This window comes from Diuraphis noxia, unplaced genomic scaffold, assembly GCF_037042655.1.
Source record: "Diuraphis noxia isolate RWA-SAM2 unplaced genomic scaffold, SU_Dnox_SAM2 contig0002, whole genome shotgun sequence".
NCBI classification, from domain to species: domain Eukaryota; kingdom Metazoa; phylum Arthropoda; class Insecta; order Hemiptera; family Aphididae; genus Diuraphis; species Diuraphis noxia.
In genome coordinates this window covers 83020567-83030705 of record NW_028301712.1, presented here as the reverse complement: position 1 = coordinate 83030705, position 10139 = coordinate 83020567, and the positions used below count along the sequence as shown (strand labels likewise).

At 26.5% G+C, this 10139-nt stretch overlaps 2 long non-coding RNA genes across 5 annotated transcripts; one reads left to right on the top strand and one right to left on the bottom strand.

The window, feature by feature from the left end:
- Positions 1-1704: 1704 nt before the first annotated feature.
- LOC149059001 (uncharacterized) lies at positions 1705-4078 on the bottom strand. The gene is made up of 4 exons (XR_016190521.1): positions 3791-4078; positions 3567-3701; positions 2832-3053; positions 1705-2536 (listed from the first exon to the last, which is right to left on the bottom strand). It is a non-coding gene; the product is annotated as an uncharacterized LOC149059001 (long non-coding RNA).
- A 3282-nt stretch (positions 4079-7360) lies between these two features.
- On the top strand, positions 7361-8970 carry LOC149059000 (uncharacterized). 4 transcript variants are annotated; one of them, XR_016190342.1, is made up of 6 exons: positions 7361-7511; positions 7601-7790; positions 7855-7950; positions 8025-8235; positions 8331-8484; positions 8582-8970. It is a non-coding gene; the product is annotated as an uncharacterized LOC149059000 (long non-coding RNA). The 4 variants fall into 4 exon arrangements; XR_016190339.1 differs by having other exon boundaries at positions 7363-7511; positions 8056-8235; XR_016190340.1 differs by lacking the exon at positions 7361-7511 and having other exon boundaries at positions 7580-7790; positions 8056-8235.
- Positions 8971-10139: the final 1169 nt, after the last annotated feature.

The window sequence follows — 10139 nt, the reverse complement described above, 5'->3', positions numbered from 1 at the left end:
AAAATATTAAATGATAAACCAGGAATGAAGGTTTATCAAGGCAAAAGGGGACGGTGATTGGCAGTTATATAGAGTATAGACATTAACCAGTTAATATCTGTGCCCTGTGGCCCAGCTGCTGTGGGCAGCTGCAGCTTAGATGAATAGATGATCATAATTCATAATACTATTAATACCTATCATCTATTTTGTCATGATACCTATGATCTCAGAAAGTCAGAATATGAAGCCAGAATATGGACGGTTGTAATTATCTGAAAATGATAAGAGTGGTTATACTGGTTATATTGTGGTATACTACAAATACCATATACTAAACCAGTGTGAAAAAACGCACAGGGATGTTTTTAGACGATATATCATTTACATGGTTCATTGATTCATTCATAGACAATGAATTAATTTCCCGGTGTGGGAAAATGTGGGATGATTTTAAATCGGTTTAGCCATTATAGAGTAGCCATATTAATAGCCCAGGACCCAGCGAATTCCTAGATAGTCAGCAGCTATTATGTAGTTGTTGTTGCATAGCGAGCCGTGATAACGAGTCTAGGGATATTATCGTTTTTTTTTGTTTGTCCAATCGCAGCGCAGCGAGCGAGTGGCAATGCGGGCATCACTGACTGCAGCTAAACATGGATAATAAAGATATTATCTATGAACCAGACAGTAAATAAAAACGGTTTATATCACTAGAAAAAAAAACGGTTTATATCAGTATCATGGAAGAAATGTGTCATATCTGTTCGGCTTGGAATAAATAACAAATTATAGTATTGCTGGCCGCCAAATAGAATATTATTTAAATTTTTATTTTGTTTAATATTATATTATTCATAAATTGGTTAATTATAAATCGACAATGATTTATTAATGTCCACATAGTAGTTTCATAAGAGTTTAATATAATGGCATCAAATAGTTTTATTTATAACTTCTTAATCATACATTACAATGGTATTTAGATTATGTTTATTAACATAGCAAGAAAAAAAGTAATAGAATTAAACTTTATATTTATGTATTTTGTATTGGATTTATATATTAAATGGCTTTAAACAGGTAAGCATAATATAAGATTGTTAATTTATTATTCATTATTAATCTCTTATGCTCTATATGCGTGCGCATGGGTGGTGCAGGGTATGCAAATACACCACCTGCTGAATCTTGAAAACTATTTTTTTATTCAAGTATGTTACTCTTAGTATATCTTTTGTAATAAATCAATCAAAAATTATATCTAAAATTTGTTTTCTTAATAGTTATCAATTATCATAGGCAATAGGCATGAACATATTATAATAAAAGGTATCTATAGGCTTGCTAGGTACATCTGCATTTATAGACCATGCCAAGCATTTCTATTATTGTGGATAGAAAAACATTTTGGATGGTGGCAAAAATAGTAGCGAATATAGTGATTAATTGTAAAATAGGAATGGACCACCTGCAAGCTATGTCTGTGCACGCTTATGCACAGGTTAAATTATCAAACTTAAATAAAGGACCATACAAAATACATTTCTTGAAGAAATAATGTAAATAAATCATTATACATACCTATAAAGATACTGTAATATGTACCTAAGTACCTATAATATATATTTCTGTGTTATAAATATATTTATAAATAATTTTTAAACACAAGTGATTTTTTTATTTTTTTAAAGTACTGTGTATTACAATAACATATTAAGATGTTTGTTGTGTGAATTTTAATACTGTATAAGTCTCTTGCATACAACTAAAAAAATTTACATTTCTAACATCATAACATTCATAATTAATTCCATTAAACTATTATATAAACATATAAATATAATTTATACACCTTTATACAAATATAATAATTTATGGTATGTTTAATAATGTAAAACAAATAAGCTGGTAACCAAATCTCTATTGACATGTAAAGTTCTCAAGAACATTTTTAATTTGAATATTCAAGGTAGTACCTATCGGTAGATAAGTTATTAGTTGTATTAATTATAAATTAAATATAAAATCTCATTAGTTATATTTAAGACAAATTATTAGACAGCAAATAGAAATGTTTGCACATTATACTAAAGAGTCGGATTTATGTAGTTAGACATTTAAAATATCATGAATATTTGAAATATCTTATAATACTTTCAATACTTAAGACCTAAGTTTCTGGTGAGCTTAATTCTAAATAAAAATAAATTATTTTTTATTTTTTATAAATTTAAACCAATATATTTTATAATTGTTACTAATTTATTACAATATTAAACAAATGCACAACTTAATTTAATTTTAATTTATAACATGTTAATAAACAAATTTGTTTCATACAATCTTAAAAATAATTTAATGTCTATACTTCATTTCTCACAATCATAATTAATTTCAAAAATGATCAAATGGTTATCCAGTAATATCACTCAGTATATCATCCATCTGAAATTGACAAAGATGAAATATACAAATGAACTGAAGAAAACTTAATTGAGTGTCCATGTTATACATTGATATCTTGGTCTATCTGGAACTTGGAACCCCTCCTTTGCTATTTACAACAAAGAAACAAATGTATTTAATTGTAATTCTTGTAAATATATTTTAAGTGTAACCATATAGATCATATTGTGTAACTCAACTACCACAAATTATGTGTTATTGATTTATTTTGATAACACCTTGGAGGACAAACAGTATATTGCCAATATGACATACTAACATATTTAACTATAGTTAATATATGTGTAGTTGTATGCATAATATATTAGGTACAGTGTGAACTTGTATTATTTTTCTATTTCATAGGCTATTTTGGTCATAAGTAATTATATTACTATACTTACTATATTCCAAATAAGTTTGGAAAAACTGTGCAGCCTCTGATGATAGGACTGCTGTGATTGGCTAGTAGTTAACAACCGCTAACGAGAGTGCAAACTCCGAATGTTCTATTGTCGGAATATTGAATTTTTAATACTTGTTAAGTGTTTCTTTACAATTTAATTAATATGTTCAAGCTGTCTGTACTATTAAAACTGGATACTGGTTCAACAAAATTTTAACACCTACAAATTAAAAGTTTGTTAAAAATATTTCAATGCACCATATATTTTCTCTCAGACCTAAGATAAACATAACAACCAAATTTGCGCACAGCAGATCCAATTTTGTAATGTTAGCTTTAATATTAGAATTAACATAGAATCAAAATTGAAAGAAAAAATGTTTTACAGGTAAATATTTATTTATATTTTATTTTTAAATGAAGTTATGGGTATTTAAAATTTGTAACATATATTTTACATTGTTATTTATTTATATATTTATCATGACTAAACGGGCTGAGCACTTTGGACACAAATATCAATCAAAGCACACATTTAGATATACCATAATAAAACTGTATCACATAATATCAGACAATATAATAATATGACCATACAAATAACTCATTTTTAAATTAAAATATCAATAAAATTATCTTAGGTTCCCACAATAACATTTTTAGCTTTTAATTTTAGAATTCACTCTAATAGTAATGTTTTTATAACTTGAATTAGAATTCTTAAAATGTATACTTTGTCTGTAGAATTGCCTTTAAGAAAATCATCATCTGAAAAATTGTCAATTCATTGGCTGGACTTCCTAATTCCTAGTAGGTGGTACATCATGTATTTCAGTTTTGAGAACCATGATACAATACATTGTGTGAACTAAAAACAGTAACAGACAACATGCAGTTAACTATTAAGTGGCGTTTAACAAACATTTAAAATTTTAGAGACCTCAGATATTAACTTACTTATGTGTACCGTGAGTATCACTACCGTGAACAGCTCAAGTCTAACGTCTATAAAGACTAAAGACTACTAACACTATAGTCTATAGTCATTGTTCATTAATCAACATAAACAATAATATTAATCAGTCTTTGATAAGAATGTGTACATCGGATTGCCTGTATAAGTTCTAAACATATTAGAAAATAATATATTGGCAGTGGTTGGATATTTAGATGTATAGCATGGTAAAAGGACATTTCGCACACACCGTTTCATCCCCGTCAAAAAAACGAGTCCACGGCATAGACATATTAAGAATATATTATTTCTTAATATGTCTATGGTCCACGGACATTTCGTCCCCGTCTATTATTAGAATAGGACATTTGGCCCACATGAATAATTATGTATAATAGTATACTTATTTCACGGATAATATCATACTAATAAATAATTTATAATAATATACCTTAGTATATCATTCGAGTATTTATTTAGCTACCCATGAAACGTTTAGTCCCAGGTATTTTTAATCACCAAATACAAATCGCTTTTTTTAAACTTAAAATGTCAATTATTTTTAAAACGTTCAATTTCAATATAATTTATATTAATTGGTGGTGATGACCACATTAGAAGTAGGTATAGACGACCAAAAACACATTTAATTGACTTTGACTTTATTTGAAAATTGACTATGACAATGTTATCCAAATACAATATTCACCAACCAACAAATGTTTGATATCTGTACATTTGTAAATGTACCTGTTACATTTTTATATAGGCACTTATTGTTTTTTAGTTTATTAATGTAGAACGTAAAAAGTTTTTTAAAAATGTTATAATATAATGTGGCCATCCCCACATATTAATATCAATTATATTGAAATTGTGCGTTTTAAAAAGAATTGAAATTTAAGTTAAAAGTAAGCAATATACAATTTGGTGTAGTACCAAAGTTGAAATACCTAAATTTGATTGGACTAAATACTGTGTGTTATTTTTACCGATCAATCCTGAAGGTAATCATTGGACTTTATTTATTATGGACTTCATTTTGGGCTGTGTGTTTTACTTAGATCCTATGCGTCCAGAATCAGGTTACTTATACTTACCTCAATTAAAAATAGGCTGGTAAGTCGTGGATTTCGCTCTGCTGTATACAGTAGGTTACAAGTGGGTTACTGTAATGGATCGAATTAGATTTGAATCCAATGATATTATATCATTGTATACGAAAAACGATTCTGAGCGAAGACGGTTTATCTGACTAGGATATATTATAGATTATTAAAAATTTTCAAATCTTAGATTTCAAAAGAAAAATTTTCATGAATTTCTAGAATAAAATAATTTACGAATTTTCGTGATTTTTACGTATGTTGTCAAAATTAAAATTTGAATGCACGTAAAAAAAAAATGTAGCTATAGATTTCTTTTATTTTTCAACTGCTATTGCAAAACTATATTATGAGCCTTGTATTAAATTCTCAAATCAAATTGCCGTAATTTTTACGTATTAAGTCAATATTTGAACTTCAAATACTAATAAAAAAAAATTGTGCCTATGTATTCTTATAATTTTTTAATCACTATAATAATAACTTATGAGGAACTTTGTATTAAATTTTCAAGTATTTTTGGTCGTCCAACATTTTTTTTACCGACACTTCAAAAAAAAATTCTCAAAAAAATCGAAAATTTCAGTGGTCTATAAATAACACAAAAAAAGTCGAAAATGTTTGAAAATTAAACTGTATATAGATATCACTACCATTAACATTTGGTGAAAATTTCAAGTATTTACAGTGATTAGTTTTTGAATAACAACCATATAAAAATATCGATTTTTTTTAAAACTGTTGGAAAATGTTTACTTTTGACCTCTATAATGCACCAAGGATCTTCAATTTTACATCGGAAACCACCCCCAAAGTTTGAAATCGAAGCATTATTTCGACTAGTTATGCTGCACACAGGCACAAAAAAAAAAAAAACACACATCATTGTAAAATCAATACATTCATCACTTCGTTCAGAATCTAAAAAACTAATAATGATCGAAAATTTCAAATGCCTATGAATAGTTCAACTTAAGTCGAAAATTTTTGAAAATTCCACCGTGGATAGAATAGGTATACTTATATAAACATTCGGTGAAAATTTCATGTATCTATGGTCATTTGTTTTAAAGTTACATCAAAAACCAAAATCGATTTTGTCGAAAAATGAGTGTGCATAAAATTTCCCGTTTTCACCTGAATTTTTAGTTTGTTTTTCTCGATTATTTAGAAAAGTATTAAGAATTTTTGACTTCAGTTTTCCCCCAAAATACCAACTAGATTCACTTTCTGATCGAACGAGGTACTGAAGTTGAAGCACTTTTACTGCCTCAAAATGTGATGAACTGATGACAGACACACAAAAAAAAAACACACATCATTGTAAAATCACAGAATATATGAAATATTTTATATTAATATTAATATTAATATTAATTAATTTAATAATATTATATTATATTAATATTGATTAATATTAATATTTTATATTTCATATATTCTGTGGTAAAATCAATACATTCATAGCTCCGCTCAGAATCTAAAACTGTTGTTTTCAATGTGTGATAATGCAAAAGCGAAATATTTGCTACATAAAATTATTCTTAAGACAATAGAGTATCCTTTACAGAATGATAGTAACAAGTAACAACTGCGGAGTGTTTGTGTTGTTTTATTGTAGTATGTATAGTCCAATGTTTACGCAGAGCTTTTCAAAGGATGTTAATGTGAGAAATTTAAGAAATACATTGCGGTATCGATGTTTGATACCTATACTCTGAAAACATCAGTGAAAGATGCATTATGTGTGCAGAAAATAGGTAAGTAAATTTTACTTGGATGAAAAATGTAATAAATGTCAGCGAAAAATTCATAATGTATGTGTAGGGAGTGTACGTTACAAATTGATGACTAAAGAATTGAAAAATGAAAACTTCACTTGTGTCTTATGCAATAAATATATTAATAAATTATCTATTTTGAATAGATAATAAAAACTAATAAGAAATACACATAAACAAACTAATACATTGTAAGTAGTTATGAATGGTTGTATAAATTATTAATTATAAATTATTGTTTAGTAAAATGGGATCTATTTTTTAACATACAATTATGTAAGTAACTAAGTCATATCTTTAAGAGTGGGCATTAACAACTAATTAAATTTATAAACTATTAACTTTTGCTTATAACAATTTTATGTTTACCTAACTTATCTTGAACATGCCTACCTTTGCATATCTCAGCGTTAACTCCACCATTGACGGTCCTCAGTCCGTATGTAAAAGGAGGAAGGGCGCTTTAAAGATATATTTTTTTTGTAATTTTCAAGTATTTAAAATCAATGATGCTTCTTTGGGTTTAATATGTTTGATATTCATGTATTGTTCTTTTAAATTGGTTTTTAATTGTAAAATTATCTATGGTTATTGCGTTTTTTTTTCCATTTTATAGGTTATAACTGCTGAATTAATAGCCAATGTTTATAGTACACAGGACCAGGACATGTGATATGAATTGGGAAGTGGAAACAAATATTTAGTTAGAGTAGTAATGGCAATTGGATTCATTAATATTCAGACATTGTAAGAAGCTTTATGATTTAAGGATTCAGAGTTTCCTTTATTTGATAATATGCCAAATTCTCCATCTGGTGCAAAATCCTTATACATGAGTAAATATCTTAAACATAATAATTTATGTATACCTAATTAATTATTGTTATTGGTATTTTTAACTATTTATGGTGTCATTGTTATAAAGATATTCATGAGAGCAAGAGCATGCAAATTGAAAAGCGAGAAAATATCAATAATCTATCTATGCAATATTCACCTTCAGGAAACCATGGAAGTGGCACAGGTAGGATTTACTAGCCACTATTTAAGGGATTCAGAGTTGCCTAGTTTTGATGTTCCAAAAGCTCACACTTCAAAATCAATACCATCTGCAGGTATATTTTAATTCCATATTTAATAATTATCAATTCAAATTTTTTTTAAGTCATTTTTTTATAGATGATCAGTTTTCACCTCCATTATTTGCCTCACTATCAAATTTCCCATCATATCAAATTCTGTAAAATAACCGCGATGAATCAAAAAATTTATGAGGTAATTAACAAAAATATTTATTAATTATTTTTAAGTATTGCTTTATAAATAATAAATTTATTCATAAAATATAGATTGGTAATAAAACAACTGATGATATTACAGTTACAAGAACATTGGAAAACCAATGATTTGCTCAATAAATTGTTGTTGACCAGATCAGAAAATGATGCTACGGTATCTCACAATTTCAACCGAGAACAATTTACTAATACTGCTGTCACTTTAAATGACATTCAACATTTAGATGAATCTTTAAAATAAGCTGCATCAAGATATTTAATTGTATGCAATGTTTAAATAATTTTTTATATGAGTTTAACATTTGATGAACTAACAATATAATTATAATTGTTGATTTTTTTTATTTGATTGAACAGCTCAAGCAATGAGGTTGTTTCACAATTGAAGATACTACTGCTTAAATGCTTAGATTATTGTTTATTGTCCAATGTGGCTCATTATATAATTATATGGGGAAAAATTCAAACAAATTTGCTTTTATGGATCAAACAATTCATGACATTATTATTGGTAACTATTATTATCATAATAATAATTACATATAAAAATATTTAAATAACAAATTGTTTTGCTGTAAAATTAGATATTAATATATATTTTTTTTTAGATACAGCCTTGTTTAAGCATCAAAATGGACAATGATACAGAACAAAACGTAGTAAGAAAAATAAAAAGTTTGGTGGAGATTAGCCAACAAGAATTAATAATAAAATAGGGGGAAATATGAAACAAAAACATAATTGTATATTCTTAGCCATTAAAATAGGTACTTAGTTAAATTTAAAAAGACAGAATGTATGTATGTATGTATATGTATGTATACAGTATACAGTATGTGTAGGTATGTATGCTATTATGCTAATATAACTGAAAAATACTAATTTTCTAATGTTAATTTTGATAACCTTATGTTAATTTTGTATTTGTGATTTTTTATTGCATATATAAGTGTTTTTTAAATGCATACTATGTTATTTTTTAGTTAAATTTTATAATAAAATAGTATTTTTAGTCTTATTTATAGTCGTGAATTATCTAATCGCATTAAATTGCTATGTATTTATTATCGTATTAACACAAATTTTATTTCTTAAAAAATTGTATATAATATTGATTTTTAGGATAAAAACTGTAATTCAATAGCAATCATGTATAGTATACAGTATACATTGTATACTTTATAAGTAATGTTGAAAATAATTAAGATAAAATAAATTTTATTTTTGCATATTTACTATTTTATAAGATATATTATTTCCACATAATAAGAGCATAAATGTATATTTCTAAGGGTCCGGAGTTCCACCAGTTACGGGCTTGATTGCATAGATGACTATTAAATACAAATTAATTTGTGGTACACATTAATTTGGTCTAATACTGAAGTGTTTATTGTGAACATAAACAATAACATTATTATAACAAATAACAATATATAATAACATTATTAAATTATTTGTTGGTTGTCATCCAATTCATAGAGAATAAGCTGATAAAAAGAATCCATATGAAACCTTTTACATTTTAATTTCTTTTAAGTTAAATAAACATAACTATTCTACTGATGTAACCGCCTTCTACCTACTTTCATGTAACTGTTTACTTATATTTGATATTTATTATGACAGTTAAATCATTTTAAAGAACAAGGCATTATATATAATACTAGTAATACTACATGATATTATTGTATAATCATTACTTCAATTTTTAGTTTTGTATTCTGTTTAACAATATATTTTATATAGCATGGTATAATGTACATTATTAATATACTGATTGCCCTTTAAGGCATTAACGTAATTAATAAAAAATAACTTTAAGAAGGCCTAATAGTTAAGGTAAAAGTATACAATAGAATCTATTGAATAGATAAATTAAGTCTTAAACTACTCAAGATCAGGTAAAGATTACAGAGCTATTAATTAAATGCAAGAAAATCGTGGGTAATCTAAATATCACAGTCATTTATCACTCGATATGTTATAAATAAAACTAATTGCTAAATGGTTAAGTATCCAATATCATTGAAATTAAGAACCTATATGTATATTTTATTCAGTTGTGTATTTGTAGTTGTGTGTGTATCAAGGGGAGTAATCAAGAGGCTGCCTCTGAGTTTTTTATGACTTGGTGTAACCACTGTACCCTGGTAGGTAATAGCC